The sequence below is a fragment of the Chiloscyllium punctatum genome, chromosome 36 (genome assembly GCF_047496795.1).
Source record: "Chiloscyllium punctatum isolate Juve2018m chromosome 36, sChiPun1.3, whole genome shotgun sequence".
In the NCBI taxonomy this organism is placed as follows: Eukaryota; Metazoa; Chordata; class Chondrichthyes; order Orectolobiformes; family Hemiscylliidae; genus Chiloscyllium; species Chiloscyllium punctatum.
The window spans coordinates 32098442-32121762 of NC_092774.1; the positions used below are offsets into that span (position 1 = coordinate 32098442).

General features: G+C 45.4%; 1 protein-coding gene and 1 long non-coding RNA gene across 2 annotated transcripts in view; both read right to left on the reverse strand.

The window, feature by feature from the left end:
• The window catches only part of LOC140460057 (uncharacterized), a 71699-nt gene that overhangs the window by 5930 nt on the left and 42448 nt on the right, over positions 1 to 23321 (reverse strand). The gene's annotated exons all lie outside the window — the stretch shown is intronic.
• On the reverse strand, positions 12343 to 17512 carry LOC140460350 (uncharacterized). The gene is made up of 2 exons (XR_011954006.1): positions 17408 to 17512; positions 12343 to 13895 (listed from the first exon to the last, which is right to left on the reverse strand). It is a non-coding gene; the product is annotated as an uncharacterized lncRNA (long non-coding RNA).

Below are 23321 nucleotides of genomic sequence, written 5' to 3' on the forward strand. Positions count from 1 at the left end.
GATTGGAATTCAGTATTTTGGGGCAAGATTTAAATCAATTGGCCAAAATTGAGTATATTTTTGTCTCCAGGCAACCCAGCTACTGAGCTGTTAAAATGTTAAATTGTTACCTTGTTCAGAACGTTTGGTGCTATGTCAGGTGGTTCTGCTCACTTTTCAACTCTCTTGAAGGTAGAATACACCTCTACACCTTCTAACAGAACCAATTTTTCAAGACTAGGAATCGGCCATTCACCCCTAACAGGCGAAAGTGAGTACTGCAGATGCTGGAGATTAGAGTCAAGACTGTGGTGCTGGAAAAGCACAGCAGGTCAGGCAACATCCAAGGAGCAGGAAAATTGACATTTTGGACAAAAGCCTCATTCACCCCGAACAGCCTGTCCTCAACTGCACATAGTTCAAAGCAAGTTTGAGAAAGATGGCTGCAGCTTTGTCTTAATATAAAATTGAACATGCGTTCAAACTTTAATGCTGTTTCTGAATATATTATTTTAGCTATACTCAGTTTGAAAGATCAGCCATTTCTCGTGCACCCCTATCTCCCAGGCAGTGTCATCACCAACCATTCTCTCTCTCTCTCTTCTGAGATGAGCTTGATACAGCGATCAAAGAGAGCTCGAGGCATGAGAAAGTTTAGTGGGAGTTGGAAGAGATACAGAATGGACAGGGTGACAGATTGTGGGGGCCATGAGAGACTGGGGGGAACAGAGGGTGGTGGGGGTGGAAAGGAAAGACTCGGGGGACAAAGGGTGGAGGAAGACAATGAGGGCGAGAGAGAGAAAATGGGGGGCAGAGAGTTGCGGGGCGAGAGAGAATGGATGGGGGCAGTGGGTGGGGAGAGAGCCAGCACAATTCCCACCTTCCCCAGGACTGGGGCAGTGTCCCATGAACTGGAACCTACTCCTCCCACAGCAGTCATTTCTCAATCCACATGTGGCTAAAGCAGGAGAATTATATAATCCCTGCAGGCCATTTCACATATCAAATTCACACCGACCTTCCACACAGCATCCCACCCAGACTCATCAACTTACTCTACAGCCCTGCAGTTCCCCATGGCTAACCCACTCTAACCTGCACATCCCTGGACACTTTAGCACAGCCGATCCATCCGAAACTGCAGATCCTTGGACTGTGGGAGGAAACCGGAGCACCCAGAGGTAACCCACGCAGACAGAAGGAGGAGAACATACCAAAGTTCACACAGACAGTCACGAGAAGGTGGAATCAAATCGCTTCTAACAATTCTCCCACACCTGCAAAACCCTGAGCACTATGGGTAATTTAGCAGGGCCAATCCACCCTAACCTGGGCAAAGATAAAAATCACATGACGCCAGTCCAACAGGTTTATTTGGAAGCACTAGCTTTCGGAGCACTGCTCCTTCATCAGGTGGTTGTGGAGTATAAGATCATAAGACACTGAGTTTACAGCAAAACACTAGAGTCATGCCACTGAAATGATACATTGAAGAAACCTGGATTGTAAAGTCTTTCATCTTTTAGAAAGAGTTGCTGGTGTCATTAATATGGAAACCCCAGAACTTCTTATAAGACACCTACTCGAGATAACTTAAGGTTTTATAAGAAAAGATGACAACTCAGCTCAGACAATGCATGAAAGGTGTGAGGCCAGAGTCTGTCTGTATCCCAGTTTTTGAATCAGACTGGTTCTATTTCCAAAGTGGAATTTATAAAATATACTATGTATTGTCTGCCTGCAGATTGTGCATTTTTTGAGCAAAATACATGGTAACTGCAAATACAAATTCACCCCATAGACCTTGGTGTGTGTGTGCGCGCACGCACACACGAGAGAGAGAAAAAGTCTAGTTCCATACTGTATATCTCTAGGTCTATTGCATAACAGGTGCTTTATTTCTGTTGATGTAAATATTGTTATAAATCATAGCTGGGTCCGAATACATAGATGTAAGGGAGAGACAATTCTTCAATTAGGGCACTGTAAGATTCTTGGCAGACCCCTGTTTCTCGTTTACTTGCCAATGAACAGACACAAGCACCTATTTAATTCTAACTTTTCATCTTTTTTGTTATATTTTCTGGTATGATACTCTGTGTCTGGATGGTTGACAGGCTGGGAGATTGTGGGCTGGACTTTGATTGACTGAATGATTTATTGTTCTGGAAGGTGTCAAAGGAGGTTAAAGCTTCAGCAGAAATGAAGCAGAGCTGAGAACGGACAACAACTGTGTGGGAACAGGGAGATCAATAGAGGACAAAGAAACCAGGACCTGAAATCCGAGCTGACACCAGACTACCCTGTGATCAGTGCTTTGATTAGCAGTGTCAACCCTCTACCTTTACCGAGCTTCCCATTCGACTTGAATGCCACAAATCCCCTCAATATTTAGGATCCAATCCTTGTCATCCTGAAGCCATGTCTCTGTAAGGAGTCCCAGATCAAAATCATTCTCTTCAATGTGTGCAGTCAATTCATTCACTTTTGTTATGTTGCAGCACTGTTACGACACGGGGTAACCCCCTCTGCTAAATTAAACCATCAACACAGAAGTGATTCACCCCATGCAGTAATATGTAAAAGTTTGAGAGGCAAAGAACTATCCCAGAGGTAAATATTTAAAGTAAAAATTAACAACTTTACTCTTTATGTCCAACACAGAGAATATTAAAACTCACAAAAATGCCTGGTGTTATAGTCCAAAACATCGGATCATTTTATTGGTGTTAATATTATCAAAATATTTAATTCAGACTTGATTGGACTTTGTTATTTTGGGGCAAAATCTAAACTGATTGGCCGAATTTGAATTTGTTTGTGCCTTATGGCAACCATTTATTAAGATCGTGGCTGATCTATCCATCATCTCAGCTCTTCTTACTTGCATTATCCCGAATCCTTGATTCCCTAAGGGGTGGGGGTGGGAGGGGTGTTTGAGCAGGATGCTCTTCGGAGGGGTCAGAATGGACTTGATGGGCTGAATAGCCTGCTTCCACACTGTAGGGCTTCTATGATCTACCGCAGTTGTGTTTGCCTCAGATCACAGCTCCAAAAATCTCCCACCTTCTGCAAATCGAAAGACAAATCCCATCCTGCCCTCTCGTATGTATGTTATCTAAATGCTTAATCGTTTCTAGTGAACACAGCCCACACCTCCCTCTGCTGCCAGAAACCTTTACAATGCTGATGAAACAATGCCATTCCTGCAGTACTGAAAACCATAAGGCTTCTTACGATACCAGTTACACACAGCTCCTTCTGATGGACAGCATTGGAAATACAATGTTGGAGGCTGGCCGAAATGAGCAGTTTAACTCAAAACTCCACCTAACCCTTCACTGGGCACCCCAATCAGCACACTGTCCTTCCTGCTGGGAAGCCTTAAAGCACTTCACCCCCACAGTGCAATGAATTCCCACTTTCCACCAAAATCCTAAACGTGCTCACGTACTCAGTTGCTGTCTTACCAATGAAATACTTCATTGTCACTTCTTCTGCTTCCAGTAAAGGCAAAACATCTTTGAAAGCTGCTCTGAAAGTTCAATCTTCACAACAACACTTCTGCTTTCACGCAAGATGATTAAAGTCATACAGCACAGAAACACAGCCTTCGGTCCAACTCATCCATGCCGACCAGATATCCTAAACTCATCTAATCCCATTTGCCAGCATTTGGCCTGTATCTCTCTAAATCCTTCTTATTCACATACCCATCCAGATGCCTTTTCAATGTTGTAATTGTAGTCGCCTCCACCACTTCCTCTGGCAGCTCATTCTAAACATGCACTATCCTCTGTGTGAAAAAGTTGCCCCTCAGGTCCGTTTTAAATCTTTCTCCTTTCACGTGAAGCCTATGCACTCTAGGTTTGGAGTCGCCTATCATGGGGAAAAGATTTTGGCTATCCAACCTATCTATACCCCTTATCAACTCTTGTAAGGTCACCCATCAGCCTCCAATGCTCCAGGGAAATTATTCCTGGCATATTCAGCATCTTCATATCGCTCAAACCCTCCAACTCTGCCTACATCTTTGTAAATCTTTTCTGAACCCTTTTAAGTTTCACAATATTCTTCCAGAGGAGGGCAACTGGAATTGCACAGTTTTCCAAAAGTGGCCTAACATGACCTCCCAACCCCTGTACTCAATGCTCTGACCAATAAAGGAAAGCGTACCAAATGCCTTCTTCACAATCCTGTCTCCCTGCAATTCCACTTTCAAGGAATTATGAACCTGCAAGGACACTTTGTTTAGCATCGCTTCCCATTAATTATGTAAGTCGTGCCCTGATTTGCCTTCCAAAATGTAACACCTCACATTTATCTAAATTAAACTCATTTTGCGACTCCTTGGCCCATCAGCCCATCCGATCAATTCTAATTTATATTGAACTTCGCTTCCTCTCTCATCCCCTAAAAGCTGAGAATCTCCATCCCACACACACTTCCTCCATTCTGACTTTGCTGAACCTAATTCCTGCTGTAACTCATCCCGAAGGGTGTGGTTCATGCTGATTAACAGGCCCACACTTGCGGAGGGGTGAGATCTAATTCAAACAGACAGAATTCTGAATGGCCTGGACAGAGTGCACATGGGGAAGATGTTCCTATTGGGACGAGAGTCTAGGACCTGAGGGCACAGCATCAGAGTAAAAGGAATATCTTTTAGAACAAAGATAAGGTGAAACGTTTTCAGCCGGTGAGTGGTGAATATGTGGAATTCATTGCTACAGAAGGCTGTGGAGGCCAGGTCACTGAGTAGATTTAAGATGGAGACAGATAGGTTCTTGAGTATCAAGGGGATTGAGGGTTACAGGGAGAAAGTGGGAGAATGGGATTGAGAAACTTATCAGCCAGAACTTAATAGTGCAGCAGCCCTGATGGGCTGAGAGGCCTAATTTCTGCTCCTGTGTTTTATGGTCTCTTGCTGTCCTGGACTAGGAGTGTGCAAATTGGGAGCAGGAATAGGCCATTGAGCCTGTCGAGCTTGCACCAGCATTGAACAGATCATAAGTAGATATGAGTATACTGACGTAAAAGGTAAAAACAAGGACTGCAGATGCTGGAAACCAGAGTCTAGATTAGAGTGGTGCTGCAAAAGCACAGCAGGTCAGGCAGCTCCTCGGATGCTGCCTGACCTGCCATGAATATACCTACATTCAGGTTAATGGGCTGGAAATTTTTCCACTGGAGCAGAGGAGGAGTATAAAATTGTGACGGGTATAGATGAGGTGAACGGCCAAAATCCTTTCTCTAGAATGGGGGTTCAAGACTACGGAGCAAAATTTGAAAGAGAGAGAGAGGAGAAAGATTTTAAAAGGACATGAGGATCGCCATTTTCCTCCCCCCCCCCCCACCAGAGAGTGGTTTGTGTGTGGAATGAATTTCCAGACAAAGGGGTGGATGCAGATACAGTTAGAACATTTAAAAGACATTTGGATTAGTACATGAATGATGAAGTTTAATTTAAATAAGTGTGAAGTGCTGGATTATAGAATATAGAAAAATACAGCGCAGTACAGGCCCTTCGGCCCTCGATGTTGCGCCGACTGAAGCCTACCTAACCTACACTAGCCCAATAACCTCCATATGCTTGTCCAATGCCCGCTTAAATGACCATAAAGAGGGAGGGTCCACCACTGCTACTGGCAGGGCATTCCATGAACTCACAACCCGCTGAGTAAAAAATCTACCCCTAACATCTGTCCTATACCTACCACCCCTTAATTTAAAGCTGTGTCCCCAAGTAACAGCTGACTCCATACGCGGAAAAATGTTCTCACTGTCAACCCTATCTAAACCCCTAATCATCTTGTACACCTCTATCAAATCTCTCCTAAACCTTCTTTTCTCCAACGATAAAAGCCCCAAGTGCCTCAGCCTTTCCTCATACGATCTTCCTACCATGCCAGGCAACATCCTGGTAAACCTCCTCTGCACTCGTTCCAAAGCCTCCACATCCTTCCCATAGTATGGCGACCAAAACTGCACACAATACTCCAGATGAGGCCACACCAGAGTCTTATACAACTGCAACATAACCTCAGGACTCCGGAACTCAATTCCTCTACCAATAAAGCCCAGTACACCATATGCCTTCTTCATAGCACTACTTACCTGGGTGGCAACTTTCAAAGATCTGTGTCAATGGACACCAAGATCCCTCTGCTCATCCACACTACCAAGTAGTCTACCATTAGCCCAGTAATCCATCTTCTTGTTACTCCTACCAAAGTGAATGACTTCACACTTAGCTACATTGAATTCCATTTGCCACCTTACTGCCCAGCTCTGCAACTTATCCATATCCGCTGTAACCTGCCACATCCTTCTTCGCTGTCCACAACTCCACCGACTTTCGTGTCATCTGCAAACATGCTCACCCAGCCTTCAAGCCCCTCCTCCAGGTCATTTATACAAATGACAAACAGCAATGGTCCCAAAACAGATCCTTGTGGAACACCGCTAGTAACTGCACTCCAAGATGAACCTATACCATCAACTACTACCCTCTGTCTCCTTCCAGCCAGCCAATTCCTAATCCAAACCTCTAATGCACCCTCAATGCCATACCTCCGTAGTTTTTGCATGAGCCTGCCATGGGGTACCTTATTTTGGAAAAGCAAATCAAAGCAGGACTTATACACTTTATGGTAAGCTCCTGGGGAGTGTTGCTGAACAAAGAGACCTTGGAGTGCAGGTTCATAGTTCCTTCAAGGTAGACTCCCAGGTAGATATGATAGAGAAGGCAGCATTTGGTATGCTTTCCTTTATCGGTTACAGCACTGAGTAAAGGGGTTGGGAGGTAGATGGTGTTGCAGCTCGACAGGACATTGGTGAGACCACATTTAGAATATTGCGTGCAACTCTGGTCTCCTGCCCATCAGAAGGACGGTGTGAAACTTGAAAGGGTTCAGAAAAGATTTACCAGCATGTTGCCAGATTTGAAAAAATTAGCTCTCGGGACAGGCTGAATAGGCTGGGGCTGTTTCCCCTGCAGCATCGGAGGCTGAGGGATGATCTGAGAGGTTTATAAAATCATGAGAGGCATGGATAGGGTAAATAGACAAAGTCTTCTCCCTGGGGTGGGGGAGTGCAGAACTAAAGGTTTTGGGCAAACGGGGAAAGACATAAAAGAGCTCTAAGGGGAGCCTTTTCACACAGAGTAGTGCATGTATGAAATGACCAGCCAGAGGAAGTGGTGGAGACTGGTATAATTACAGAATTTAAAAGGCATTTGGATTGGTCTATAATAGAAGGGGTTCAAGGGATATGGGCCCAGGGCTGGCAAATAGACTAGATTAGGATAACTGATAGGCAGTGACAAATTGGACCGAAGGGTCAGTTTCTGTGCTGTACATCTCTATGACTCCAATATAAAAGGTTCAGAGGGATACAGGTGAAACACAGGCAGGTGGGTCCAGTTTAGTTTGAGAACATAGTCAGCATGGACTAATTGGACTGAAGGGTCTGTTTCTGTAAGTGATCTGTATTGGTCTTTCTTCCCCCATAACCATCACATCTTGTTGTTCAAAACTCAGATGAACTCAGCCTTGGATATATTCAGTTACGCCCAAACTGCAGGAAGGCGTCCCCACTTCTGAACTCAATTCCTCTTGCTAATATACCACTTGCTTTACTCACTACTTGCTGCACCTGTCTGACAACTTGCACTGACTGGATTAGAAGGACGCAGAGGCCCCTTTGTTCATCCACACATCATTACTGATGAAAGGCTCGAGCCTGAAATGTCAATTCTCCTGTATTTGCCATTGAAAAAAGACCTGGACTAATTTTTCCAGAGGAGGGTTGGGGGTGGGGAGAGAGTAGCATAGAGTACAATGGGTGAGTGGGGGAGGAGATGAAGGTGATAGGTCAAGGAGGAGAGGGTGGAGTGGATAGGTGGAAAAGAAGATAGGCAGGTCGGACAAGTCCGGACAAGTCAAGGAGACAGTTACTGAGCTGGAAGTTTGAAACTAGGATGAGGTGGGGGAAGGGGAAATGAGGAAGCTGTTGAAGACCACATTGATGCCCTCGGGTTGAAGTGTTCCGAGGCGGAAGAACGCCTCATCTTCCTCATTTCCCCTTCCCCCACCTCATCCTAGTTTCAAACTTCCAGCTCAGTAACTGTCTCCTTGACTTGTCCGACCTGCCTATCTTCTTTTCCAACTATCCACTCCACCCTCTCCTCCTTGACCTATCACCTTCATCTCCTCCCCCACTCACCCATTGTATTCTATGCTACTCTCTCCCCACCCCCACCCTCCTCTAGCTTATCTCTCCACGCTTCAGGCTCACTGCCTTTATTCTTGATGAAGGGCTTTTGCCCGAAACGTCGATTTCGCTGCTCGTTGGATGCTGCCTGAACTGCTGTGCTCTTCCAGCACCACTAATCCAGTATTTGGTTTTCAGCATCTGCAGTCATTGTTTTTAACTTTTCCAGAGTCTGTCCTCTCCCTGGATTCACTCCGTTTCCCTTCAGTTCCTGCAAGTCAACAGCTCAACCCCAGAATGGAAAAGGGGTTGAGAAAAGTGTGTTGTACTCACAGATGTTGGACAGAGGAAGGAAGTTGCAGTCTGGGGTGAAGCTCAATCTTCATTCAGAGAGAGGGGAGCAGAAGCAGCAACCACCTCAGAAGCACATGGTCCTACTTCCGCATCCAAACGATGGGTTTGCTGTGATTGGCAGGAGGACCAGTCTCCATCCGGTCCTCCAGAGCTTCTCATTGGTCCATCAAAACAAAGTCACAGAGTGTTTCCGCTTTTTGCGTGAGCATGCGTAATGTCTTGCTGACACCGTAGAACATGCGCATTTCGTTGCTGACACCGAGTAGCAAGCGCAGTATGGAGATGTTGGCATGACTGTCAGATTTTCAAAGTTAAAAATTACACAATGCCACGTTGTCGCCCAACAGGTTTATCTGGAATCACTAGTTTTCGAAGCGCTGCTCCTTCATCGGTTGGTTGTGGAGCAAAATCATAACACACAGTCTTTAAAGCAACAGGATTGCAGTGTCATGGAATGGAATATTAAACAACTTTAGCTGACCTCTACCATCTTTTAGAATGACCATGTTAGTTTTGATTCCTTCACATGTAAATCCCAGAACTTTTCAAAAGTTACGTTGTCAAGCCAACTTTTAATAATAGGTGTCATCTCAATCAGATGTTAAGTTAAAGTCTGTCTGTGGCCCAGTGTTAGGTCAGACGGATTCTATTTCTATCGTGGTATTACAGAATCTTACGTGTATGAGTTTTTGAGCAAAATAAAATGCGATTCTGCAAGTACAAATTCAACCCACAAACTTTTATGTGTGAGTGTGTGCAGGAGAAACCGAGTGATCATGTGTGTGTGAGAGAGTGTAATGGGGTATAAGTCTGCGAAAGGGTGTGTGTGAATGTACGCGTGTGAGTGAGAGAGAGAGACACACAGAATGTATAGTGTAGTGTGACATGAACCCAAGGTCCTGGTTGAGGCCATCTCCATGGGTATTGAACTTGGCTATCAGCCTCTGCACAGCCACTTTCCGTGATTGCTTGTCCTGAAGTCTGCCTTGAAGGATAGTCACCCGAAGGTCCAAGGCTGAATGTCCCGGACCACTGGAGTATTTCCCGACTGGAAGGGAACACTCCTCGCTGGTGATTGTTGTGCAGTGTCCATTCATCTGTTGCTGTTGCCTTTGCTGGGTCTTACCAATATACCAAGACTCAGGGCATCATTGCCTGCAGCGTATGAGATAAACAATGTTGGCTGAGTCACATGAGTACCTGCTGTACTCACGGTGGGTGGTGTCCCCACGTGTAATGGTGGTAATCATGTCAACACACTGATACGTCTTTCATCATCTGCCGTGACAGAGTTGTATTGTGTTGTCCTGAAGGCCAGGCAGTTTTCTGAGAACAATTATCTGTTTAAAGTTTGGCGGTTGTTTGAAGGCGAGAAGTGGAGGCGTGAGGAAGGTCTTGGCGAGGTGCTCATCCTTATCAATAATGTGTTGCAGGCTGTGAAGAACATGGCGTTGTGTTTCAGCTCCTGAGAAGTACTGGACAACAAAGGGTACCATTTTGGTTGCAGCTCGTGTCTGTCTCCTAAAGGAAGTCATTCCAATTTCTTGCTGTGACACATTGGAACTGGCAGTTGATAAGTTGAACATTGTACCCCGTTCTTATGAGAGAATGTTTGTGTACTTCCAAGTGTCTGCCATGTTCCTCCTCACCTGAACAGATCCTGTGTATGTGAAGGACTTGTCCAGAGGGGGTGGCTGTTTTAATATGTTTCACTAGAGAAGTGTAGCACTGTCAGGTTATCCGTAGGTTTGTGGTACAGAGAAGTGCTGAGATACCCATCCTTGATAGAGCTGCATGTGTTCAAAAATGAGACAGATACTAAAGAATGTGGCGAGTGTGATGGTGGGATGAAACTTGTTAATATCACAGTATCGTTGTTTCAGTGACTCCTCACCATGGGTCCAGAGGAAGAAATGTCATCAATATATCTGGTGTGTAGTGTTGGTTGGAGGTCCTGTGCAGAAAAGAAGCCTTGTTCGAACCTCTGCATGAAAATGTTGGCATACTGGGGTGAAAATTTGGTCCCCATGGCTGTTCAATGTGTCTGGATGAAGAACTGGTTGCCAAAGGTGAAAATGTGGTTGAGAATGAAGCGGATGAGTTGTAGGACAGTGCTCAGAGATTGGCAGTTGTTGGTATTGAGTACTGAAGCTGTTACTGTGATGCCATCATCATGAGGAATGCTGGTGTAGAGTACTGACACATCCACGGATTCAACTAGCCCATGGATGCTGAGCTTCTGGAAGGATTGGATCAGAAGTCTTGATGAATGCTGTCAGTTCACGGTTGTGCTCTTTGGTCAGATCAGCTGGTAGTTGCCTGTCGTGTTCCTGGTCAGTTGTTTGTACATTTCCTTGCAGAAGTCATTTATTCCGAATTACTAAAAAACTGCATAAATCCATGTAGGATTCTGTAGCTCCCACTTTAGAAATACAATCAGTTTCACCTAACATTGGGACACAGACAGACTTCAATGTCTCACCTTCAATCCATTATCTGAGCTGAGATGACAACTATTGTTAAAAGCTATCTTGAGAATGTAAGTTTAAAAAAGTTCTGGGATTTACAAATGAAGGAACCAAAACTAACATGGTCATCCAAGATGCAAGCTCACCTGCACACTTTCGCACAGCTGATCCACCCTAAAGTGCAGATCTTTGGACTGTGGGAGGAAGCCAGAACACCCAGAGGTAACCAACACAGACACAAGGGGGAGAACATGCCAAACTTCACACAGACACTCACCCAAGGGTGGAATCAAACCCAGGCTCCTGGCGTTATTAAGCAGCATTGCTAACCACTGAGCCACCATCCCACCCAGTGCTTTGAGGTACTGCTTTGTCTTTGCAGATTTTAACTTCTCATGCAGCCTCAGCAGAGGCTGTGTCCTGCTGACATTGTTGGACCACACCCATTGCACTTCCCTTTCCCACTTCTCCAGCCTAGAGCACAGCGGTTCTTGAATCCTGGCATCAGATTCTGATGCCATCTGTGCTTCTGCTGCCAACTGCAGAGAACGGAGGCAATCCCCGTCACTATTCGGTCCCTTATCTCCCCCTCCCTAACGTTGTTCTTACTCCCACCACCCCACAGTTAGCTCCTCTCCCCTGCAGCCTTCTCTCAGATCCCCTTTACCTGCCTGACCCGGGCTCACACCCTCCTGACCCTGTCCACTGATCCCATCAGAAGGCTCTGTCCGGAGGGAAAGACCATCTCCCGGAATAAAAAGCATCTGATTAACTTTCCGCCTTGCCCTCCCAGCGTGTCAGCAACCTGGCTTCCAGCTCCACCTCTCTCAGCCGAAGGTCCTCCAAGTTGTGTTTGCCCGAGATCACATCATCCAGAGCCTTCCACCTTTTGCAAATCGAAAGACAAGTCTCACCCTGCCCTCTCCCGTGTCTATTGTGTAACTGCTTAATCATTTCTCGTGGCTGAGCAGAGACTGATAGCCAAGTTTGGAACCCATGAGGATGGCCTCCACCAGGACCTTGGGTTCATGTTGCATTACAGGTGACCCCACTACACTGGCTGTCTCTCACACACAGCCATACATTCTCACATACTCACGCAGGCACTCTCTCAGATATACGCGCTCTCTCAGATGCACACACATGTACCCACCCACACACACACATGTACCCACCCACACACACATCCTCTCACTTATACTCCTGCACACTCTCACTTTACCAAGCATGCACACACGCAAACACACAGTCTCTCAGCCAGACCCACGTGTATGCACACACACACTCACTCTCATGCATGCACACATAGAAAAGAAGATGGGGTGAATTTTCATTTGCAGAATTATATTTGTAGATACATTCTATTTTGCTCAAAAAGTGCACAATCTGCAGACAGTCAATCCATGTAATATTTTATAAATTCCTACTTTGGGAACAGAACCAGTATGACTCAAGACAGACTCGAACTTCACATCATTCATGCATTGTCTGGGCTGAGATGGCACCTCGTTGTAAAGTTATCTCGAGACTGTGACTTAAAAGAAGTTTTGGGATTTACATACTAATGAACTGAAACCTGCAACCCATTCTAAAGATGAAACACTTAAAAGCAGTCGAGATTTGTTCAATATATCATTTTGCTACAAATTCTGTGTCTTATGATCCTGCTCGACAGCTACCTGATGAAGAATCAACACTCCGAAAGCTAGTGCTTCCAAATAAACCTGTTGGACTATAACTGGATTTTTAACTTTGTTTCCAGTGAAAACAGCCCACCCCTCCCACTGCTGCCAGTAAACTTTACAATGCTGAGGAAACAATGAACCATCAGTCCTGAAAAATGTACGATTCTAATACTATGAGCTACACATTGACTGCTCCTTCTGAGAGAAGACATTGGAAACCTCGCACCGGAGATTGAAAGAAATGAGCAGCTTTAAAAAAAACCTGTTGGATCTCATAGCCTTCAATGTCTGAGTCCGACGGTAAGTTCAGGTAACTTTTGTTGGGACCCAACTTTGTTGCAGCTTCAGATCGTCCCAGCAAAAAGGTGCATAAAAAGTAGCTTTTTTTTAAACACACGCACACTCCCCTGCATCCCACTTTCTTCACTATTGGTCAGCTGAGTTTTCCCTTTGTAATTCGATCCTTGGTGCAGCCTTAGCCTGGAGGAAGTATTGCTTCACTCAGCAATTGCAACCCATATTTTGTATGCAAGTAAGATTCTCCCCGCACATTTGCAGAGGGGCTGTCAAGAGTCAACCACACTGCTGTGAGTCTGGAGTCACATATAGGCCAGACCAGGGAAAGGATGCAGCTGGGACGACTGAGTGAATCCTTTCCCACAACGGCAGTTTCCTCCCCTAAAGCATGAGTGAATCAGATTGGGGAGTTTGTTCCCCATAAATGGTATCATAATGAGATTGTGGACTCCAGATTTCTGACTGAAGTCCAAATCCACTATCTGCTTTGGTGAGATTCAAACCCGGGAGTCCCCAGAACTGGGTTATTAATGCAATCGATAATGGCACTCGGCCGAAGCTCCTTCAATCCCCCTGCGATGGTCGGTGAACTCACTGATGTCTCTGCAGGTGGGAGGAGCGGGTGAAGCCCTTCCCGCACAGAGAGCGAGTGAACGGTCTCTTTGATCCTCCAAGCTGAGTAACTGGTGTGAAGTACTGTACTTTTCACAGTCACCGCACTGAATCTCCCTCATTCGGGTGTATCAGTATTCTTCCTGCCACACCAGTGTCCAAGCAGACAAAAGCAATCATTTCTTCTCGACTGGAATGGCTGCTGATATTCAAGTCCCAATGAATCAAGTGGCTCTGTCAGAAGCTGATGTATCTTTTGGTTTCAGATTTCTTTCCCCATGTCTTCCTGCAAAAGAAATCACGAAATAAATCACAGTCGGTACAGTCAAATGAACAAAACGTTGGTGACAATTCCTTAGATTGCCAGATACCTGCTGATCATATATTATCCATGACACAGAAACCTGAAAGCCCTCATTCAGCAAGGTAGCATTAGGTATATAAAGAGGAAAACTTCATTTAGGTGACAATGACCTGGAACAACCTTCCTACAAAGGTGTTGGAAATGGAGCTGAATCAAGGATATGAAAATGAAATGTCAAGGCTGCTTCAGGAAAGAAAGCCAGTAAAGTTGCCGAAAGACTTCCTGCTGACCTGTTCAATAAAAATGAATACAAGAAATACAGGATGTAATTCCATTACTATATTGGAAGGTGAAAAATCATAGCCATGCAGCGTGTACAACAGCGAATATCAGATATACACCATATGAAGCAATCATAAAATCCCTGCAGTGCAGAAAGAGGCCATTTGGCCCATCAAGTCTACTCCGCCATTCTTTAAGATCATGGCTGATCTATCCATCATCTCAGCTCCTCTTACCTGCATTATCCTGACTACCCTAAATTCACCTACCATCCAAAATCCCATCGATTATCTTGAATATGCCTGCTTCTACTGCTTCCTTGGGCAAAGAATTCCATAGATTCACCACTCTCCAGGAAACGTAGTCCCTCCTCCTCTGCCTTAAACCTACCCCTAATTTTGTTACCTACTCTAACCCACCAGCAGAAACGACGACATACGATGGGTCTGGGTGGCATGCTGTTCGATGGGTCAGTGTGGACTTGATGGGTTGAATGGCCTCCCTCCACACTGTAGGGCTTCTATGATTTACTGCAGTTGTGTTTGCCCAGAACCACAGCTCCTACAACCTCCCAACTTCTGCAAATTGAAAGACAAGTCCCACTCTGCCCTCTCATATGTGTGTTATCTAACTGCTTCATCGCTTCCAATGAATAGAGCCCACACCTCCCGCTGCTGCCAGTGGCCTTTACAATGCTGATACAACAATGCAATACCTGCAGTACAGAAAATCGTAAGACTTCTGATGATACCAGTTACTGATTCACCGCTCCTTCTGATGCACAGCATTGGAAATACATTGTTGGGGGCTGAAAGAAATGAGCAGTTTAAAACAAAAACCCACCTAACCCTTCACTAGGCTTCCCGCTCAGGACACTTTACTTGAAACACTTCAACCCCACATGGCAACAAATTCCCACATTCCATCAAAATCCTGGATGTCCTCACTTACTCAGTTGCTGTCTCTCAAATGAAAAATTTCATTGTCGCTTCTGCTCCCAGTAAGGACAAAATATCTTTGAAAGCTGCTCTGAAATTCCAGTCTTCACAACAATACTTCTACTTTCCTTCAGTCCAAAGTGTCTGTGCTGACCAGATATCCCAAATTAACATAGTCCCATTTGTCAGCACTTAGCCGATATCCTCTCAATTCACCCTGTTACCAGATGCCATTTAAAATGCTGTAATTATACCAGACTCCACCACTTCCTCTGGCAGCTCATTCCATGCTTGCATCACTCTCTGTGTGAGAAAGTTGTCCATAAGCTTCCTTCTAAATCTTTCCCCTCTCACCTCAAATCTATGCCCTCTAGTGTTGGACTTCCCTACTATGTGGAAATGTTTTTGGCTATTCACCCTATCCATGCTCCTTATGAACTTCTATAAAATCACCCCTCAACCTCCAATGCTCCAGGGAACACAGCCCCGGCCTATTCAGCCTCTCCCTATAGCTCAAACCCTGCAACTCTAGCAATAGCCTTATAAATCTTTGCCAAACCCTTTCAAAGGTTCACAACACTTTTCCTGTAGCAGGGTAACCATAACTGAACATAGTATTCCAAAAGTGGCCTAATAAATGTCCAGTACAGGGGCAACATGACCTCCCAACATCTGCACTGAAATGCCCTGACCTATAAGGGCAAGCACATCAAACACCTCCTTCACAATCCTGTCTACCTGCGACTCCACTTTCAAGAAACTATGAACCAGCACTCCAAGGTATCTTTGGTCAATAACATCCCCATTAACTTTGCAGATCCTGCCCTGATCTGCCTTTCCAAAATCAACATTTCAAAATGGGGTTGAGAAATGTATCAGTTGTGATTGAATGGTGGAGTAGATCTGATGGGCTGAATGGCCTAATTTCTGCACCTATGTCATATGGTCTCTTGCTATCCTGGACACAGAGTGTGAGAATTGGGAGCAGGAATAGGTCATTTGGTCTTTCCAGTCGGCACCAGCATTGAACAGTTCATAACTGGATATAAATATACCAGCATCTAGGTGGACAGGGTGGGATTTTTTTCACTGTAGCATTGGAGGTTGAGAGATGACCTTAGAGGGGATTATAAAATCTTCAGGGGTATCGATGAGGTGAACAGCAGGTATTCTTTCCCCGAGATGGGTGTTTCAAGGTTAGGGAGCAAACTTTGAAGATGAGAGGAGAAATATTTGAAAAAGACATGAGGGGCACCTTTTTATTTTAAGACAGAGAATGGTTCTCATGTGGTATCAATGTCCAGAGGAGGTGGTGGATGCAGGTACAGTTACAGTGTTTAAAAGACATTTGGATAAGTACATAGAGTCATAGAGATGTACAGCATGGAAACAGACCCTTCGGTCCAACTCAACCATGCTGACCAGATATCCCAACCCAATCTAGTCCCACCTGCCAGCACCCGGCCCATATCCCTCCTATTCGTATACCCATCCAAATGTCTCTTAAATGTTGCAATTGTAATAGGAAAGGTGCAGAGAGTCTGGGCCAAACACTGGCAGGTGGGACTAGTTTAGTTTCAGAACACAGTCAGCATGGACTAGTTGGACTTAATGGTCTGTTTCTGTGCTGTATGACTGTAACTGTTCTACACTGGTCTTAAAACCATTTTCTTACCTTCCGCCAATACCCATCCACTTCTTTCTTCTTCAAAGTCAAATGAACGCAGCCTTGAATACATTCAATGACTGACCTAACTGCAGGAAGACAACCCCACTTCTGAACTCAACTTCTCTTCCTTATATACCACTTGTCTTGCTGATTGCTTGCTGCTCCTGTCTGACAACTGGCAGTGACTGGTGTAGAAGGACGCTGAGGTCCCTTTGTCCATCCACACATCATTCCTGATGAAGGGCTCGTGCCCAAAACATTGACTCTCCTCCTCCTCCTCAGTTGCTGCCTAACCTGCTGTGCTTTTCCAGCGCCACACTTTTCAACTCTGACCTCCATTATCTCACTTTCACCACATCTCAACATATCACCATCTAAACAATGCGCCTCCTCTCTGCGTTTTTTAAAACACATCAAGGGCTATAGATTGTGTCACTGCATTTGCCATGTGTTTGCAAATTGAGACACAGACCTGGATCAACTTTTCCAGAGTCTGTCCCCTCCCTCGATTCACTCTTTCCTTTCAGTTGCTGCAAGTTAACAATTGAACCCCAGAATGAAACAAAACATGGAAAAAGTGGTGAGAAACAGACTGTTGTACTCACAAAAGTTAGACAGAGGAAGGAAGTTACAGTCTGGGTGAAGTTCACAGAGAAAGGAGCAGCAGCAGCTACAGAGCTCACGTTCCAACCTCCACATTTCGACAATGGCCGGCTCTGATTGGCAGGAGGACCAGTCTCCTTCCGGTCCTCCAAGGTTCTTCATTGGTCCATGGAAAGGAGCTGACGCACAGTTTCTGCGGCCACCAAGGAATATGCGCAGTGCTTTGCTGACACTGGCGGTCATGCACATTGATTGCTGACACCACGGAGCATGCTCAGTGTGCAGGAATTTGTTACAAATTTTAAAGATAAAAATCACAAAACACCTGGTTATAGTCCAACAGACTTATTTGGAAGCACTAGCTTTCAGAGCGCTGCTCCTTCATCTGGTAGTTGTGGAGTATAAGATCGTAAGATACAGAATTTATGATCTTATTCTCCACAACCACCTGATGAAGGAGCAGCGCTCCGAAAGCTAGTGCTTCCAAACAAGCCGATTGGACTGTGACCACCGAATTCCCTTTTGGGTCCATTGAATCTTCCTCTTTGTCAATGTCAGACAGGGACTTACTGACCCTCACCACTCCCTGTACGAAAATGGTCTTCCTAATGTCATTTCACTTCTTTTCCTCGTGACTTTAAAATTCTGCCGAATCGTTATGGATCCTTTCAGGCGTGGGAGCATTTTCACAACATTATTTCCTGTTTCTAGGTCCATCATGACTTGGAAAAGCTCGGTTCTCCGAGGACAGCTGTCCCAATTTTCCAATCTACCTTGATTGCTGACATTCCTCAAACACCGCACCTCTCACGTCAACTTGTTGAACACTATCTGCAACCATTTCACTTCCCTGTTTTCTGCCTCATTCGTACTCCAGACAGCCCAACCTCGTTTCACGAAGGTGCGTTTTGAGAAAGTTGATCAGGCAGTTTTGCACAAGTCAAGTTCAAAAACGCGGAATCGTCCTGGATTTGAACCCGGTACCTTTCACAGGTTGGTATAGAAACAGACCTTAAGCGAGAATCATGCGCCTAGACCAACGAGCTCGAAAGCAGAGCTATGTGTCACCTCTTGAGCGTCCTGAGACATGCTCAGTATGAAATACATTTGAGATTGCTCTCAGAATTGCAAGCGGCAAAGACTTTCCCGAACAGCTGCTTCTCATCCAGTCTCCCTGCTGCTGTTTGTCCCGTCCCTCGGAACCGGGCTCTCTCCACTGGCAGATAATTCAACCATTTTGTTTCGAAACTTTACTCTGACACCCGAGCGGACAGTGACGAGCATTGCCCTCCTCAACACAGGATACAGAGAACAGGAGAAGACCACCCATGTGAAACAGGGAATTCTCATCCATTGTTTCATGTTGCAGAAATAGGAAAATAATGTTTCTGACGGAAGCTCACAATCCTGGTGGCTTTTGTGAAAAATGCCAAGCGGTTTTTGGACATTGTCAGGGTTTGGTTTCCGGGGTCTGAGCCACACAACAGATGGCAGGATGGAGACGGGAATGTGGACTTGGGTTACATCCCCATGATAGAGTCATAGAGCTCGACAACACAGAAACAGGCCTTTCAATTCCAACATGTCCATGCCGATCAGATATCCCAAATTGGTCAGGCCGCTTGTGGAATACTGTGTTCAGTTCGGGTCTCCCTGATTTAGGAAGGGTTTTAAACTTAAAACGACGAGAAAAGATTTACAAGGACCTTGCCAGGGTTGGAGTGTTTGAGTTTTGGAGAGAGCGGAATGGGCTGGGACTGTTTTTTTGGAGTATCAGAGGCTGAAGGGTGACCTAATAGAGGTTTATAAACTCATGCGTGGCATGGGTAGGGTAATTAGACAAGGTCTTTTCCCAGAGTGGGTGTCCAAAACTGTCCAAGGGCAGAAGTTTCAGGTGAGAGGGAAAAGATTTAAAAGGGGCATAAAGAGGTAACCTTTTCACACAGAGGGTGGTGTGTGCTGCCAGAGGAAGTGGTAAACGCTAGTAAAATTACTACACTTAAAAGACGTCTGGATGGGGACATTAAGAGGAAGGGTTTAGAGGGATATGTGTCAAATGCTGGCAAACGGGACTAGATTTGTCCAGGATAGCTGCTGGTCATGAATGTGTTGGACTGAAGGGCCTATTTCAGTGCTGTACATCTTTGTGACTCTCCGTCCAATGCTCACTTACTGTCCCCTTCAATAACAGTATAATTGGAAGTATATTGACATATCTAAAACACAATATTACAACAAATAATTATCATCTAATCTCAGAGATCCACGAATAGTGCATTAAATGCTTCAGTAACACCAGACAGATTTGTGTCCCTTTTTAAGTTCCAATACTGATAAGTGCCATGAGGATCTGAAAGCCTGGAGAGAGAGAATGTGAAATTCCTACCCTTGGATTCACAGCCTCGGCCTCCAGTTTCTACAAGTGAACAGTGGTTTTTCGCCCCCCCCCCCTTTCTTTCCCTGCCAGGATGAGGAATGAGAAGGGAGAAACGTTGTTTTTCTCCCAGATGTCGCGCAGAGGTACGGAGTTTCACTCTGAAACTGATAGGGCTGCTTCTACGTTGTGACGTCCATAATCATGGCAGAGAATTCTTGGAGGAGCCAATCGGAGCCGCAGTGTTGAGAGTGCGGTGTTGATAAAGCACAGCAGGTCAGGCAGCATCTGAGGAGCAGGAGAATTGGTGTTTCAGGAACGAGGCTTGTGAGCCAAGTAGATAGAGAGAGAAATGAGAGGGGGGTGGAGATGGGGGTGGGTGGGGGAAGGTGGCTGAGAGTGTGACAGGTAGTGAAGGTGGGATAATGGTGATATGTCAGAGAGGAGTTTGAGTGGATAAGTGGGAAGGAAGATGGACAGGTCATGAGGGCGGTTCTGAGTTAGAAGGTTGGGTCTAGGATAAGGTTGGGGGAGGGCAAATGAAGAAACTGGTGAAATCCACACCACTCCCGTCTGGTTGGAGGGTCCCAAGGTGGAAGATGAGGCGTTCTTCCTCCAGGCATCGGGTGGTTAGGATTTGACGATTAAGGAGTCCCAGGACCTGCATGTCCTTGGCGAAATGGGAGGAGGAGTTAAAGCATTCAGACACTGGGCAGTGGGGTTGCTTTGTGCATCTGTCCTGGAGATGTTCTCTGAAGTGTTCTGCAAGTAGTTGTCCTATCTCCCCAAGGTAGTGGTGACCGCATCAGCAGCAATGGATACTGTAAATGATGTGTGGGGGAAGTGCAGGTGAATGTATAATGGACTTACAAGGCTCCTTTAGGGCATTGGACAGAGGTAAGAGGGGAGCTGTGGACGCAGGTTTTCCAATTCTTGCAGTGGTGAGGGAAGGTGCCAAGATTGGAGAGTGGGTTGAGTTGGGAAGCGGATTAGATGCGCTGGAGGCCATCATCGACCACATTGGAGTGGAAATTGTGGTCTTTGAAGAAAGAGGCCATCTGGTGTGTTCTGTGGTGGAACTGGTCCTCCTGGGAGCAGATGTGGTGGAGGCGGAAGAATTGGGAATAAGGGATTGCGTTTTTACACGAGGCAGGATGGGAGGAGCTGTAGTCCAGGTAGCTGTGGGAGTCAGTGGGTTTGTAGAAGATGTCCGTGTTGTATCGGTCACTGTTAGAGGGAGAGGTCCAGGAAAGGGAAGGAAGTGTCTGAAATGGTCCAGGTGAACTAAAGGTCAAGGTGTAATGTGTTGGTGAACTTGATGAAGTGTTCAACCTCCTCGTGGGAGCACAAGGTGGCACCGATACAGCCATCAGTGTAACGGAGGAAAAGGTGGGGAATGGTCCCAGTGTAGCTGCGGAAGACTGACTTTTCTATTTACCTGATGAAGGCATAGCCAGTGCCCACGCCTGTGCCCATAGCTACCCCTTTGGTCTGGCAGAAGTGGGAGGATTCAAAGGAGAAATTATTGAGGGTGAGAACCAGTTCAGCCAAATGAATGAGTGTGTCATTGGAGGGGTACCAGTGGGGACCCCAGGAGAGGAAGAAATTTGAAGGCCTTGGAGCCGCAGTGCCAGTCGGTGATGTCCATGTGTTTTAAACTGCCTGTCTCGCATTGACCTCCCGCCCTCGCATGTGCCTGGAGATTGACCAATTGGAATTCCTGGAGGACCAGAAGGCTGTTAGCTCTTCCTGTCAATCAGAATCCCCTATGTCTGATTGCAGAAGTTGGACCATGAGTTCCTGAAGCTGCTGCTGCTGCGCCTCTCTCTCTGAATGAAGATTGAGCTTCACCCCAGACTACAACTTCCTTCCTCTATATGATATCTGTGAGTACCACACACTCTTTTCTCACCCTCTCCTTTTCCATTTATTTTCTCATTCTGAGGTTAACTTGTTGACTTTGCAGGAGATGAAAGTCGGGTAGAGTTTATAGGATGAGTGGGCTTGTTCCAGCTGCTCATGGTATTGGTGAGACCACAGCTCAAATATATTCTGTGCATTTCTGGGTCATTTCCTTAAGGAGGAATGTACTTGTATTGGAAGCAGTTCAGAGAAGGTTCACTCGACTGATTCCTGGCATGAAGAGGATTGTCTTATGAGGAGAGGTTGAGCAGATTGGGTAAGCAGTCACTGGCTTTGAGAAAAATGCGGGGTGACGTCATTTTAAACCAATAAAACTCTGAGGGTTCTCATCAACACAGGTTCTGATAAAATGCTTCCTAGTCAGAAAGTTTAGAGCTCACTTACACAGATTACAAATCAGGGCTCTCCCAATATCAGGCAGAAATGATGAATTTATTCTCTCGTTAATTTGTGTAATGCTTCCCCACAGAGAATAATGGATTCTGGCCCATGGAATGTCTTCAAGGCTGAATTGAACATAATTTTGAGTGACAGGTATTTGAAAGGTTATAGACAGCAGGCAGGAAATGGAGTTAAGGCCACAGCAGCACAGACATGATCTTGTGGAATTGCAGAACAAGCCCCATGAGCTGAATGGCCCACTCCTGGCCCAGTCTCTTACAGCCTGTGTGCAGAACGGGAGAAGGCTAGCATAGAACTGTCAGTCAACATTTTTCAGCATTTTTAGGAGAACGGGAATGAAGGTGATAATAGCTACAGCAGAGTAAGAATGGAGAGAGACTGTAGCATTAAGATTCACATTTTTGAGGGAAGGAGAAAAGAAAGAATGTTCCACAGAAACCAGAATTGTCTGTTTTGAATTTCTATACTGTCTAGACCGCAATGTCTTCTGTAATCTCCTTTTACAGGATACGAGAAAGGGAGGATTTACAGCCAGAAATCTCAAAACAAGATCTGATAGAGACAATCAATTCATTGGCACGGGAATATCATCGGCCTTTGAATCTAGTCGAATTCTTTTATTTCTCTCCTGTCCTGTACTGCTTCACAAGGTTTCAAACATCAGTGAGACTGAGGTATGCATACCTGAGTGAGAGTGTTCCAATGGACTGACTGTGGGATGAGCTTTAAGCGGGTACACAGCCTGCAACAGCAACACCCCATTCGCAGCAGCAATAGATGGAACACGTTCCGTACATGAGTAGTCTTTCAACCGATTGTCAAAGCTGGAGAGAGACAAGGATTCCCACATCATGGAGAAATCGTGGGAGCAAAGCAATATCTTCGCCCTTTCCATTCCTCATTTGGGAGGGAGCGAGAGAGGGAGGAAACTCTATTCACTTGTAGCAACTGAAGTGAATCCAGGGAGGGAGCAGACTCAGCAAAGGTGTCAGATGCTCTCTGTCCTTCTTAATGGTATATGAATTTTTTCCACTCAGTTTAACACATTTATTTAAATACAATTTGCATTGTGGAAAAAGATCGCTTCTTTCCTCTTGTTCAGAATTAAAAGGGTAGATGGAGCAGAATCTAAGGGATTGGCACGTTGATATAAAATTTAGATATATGTTGCTTCATATGGTATATGTCTGATATTAATCGCTGGTATAAAAGCTTTG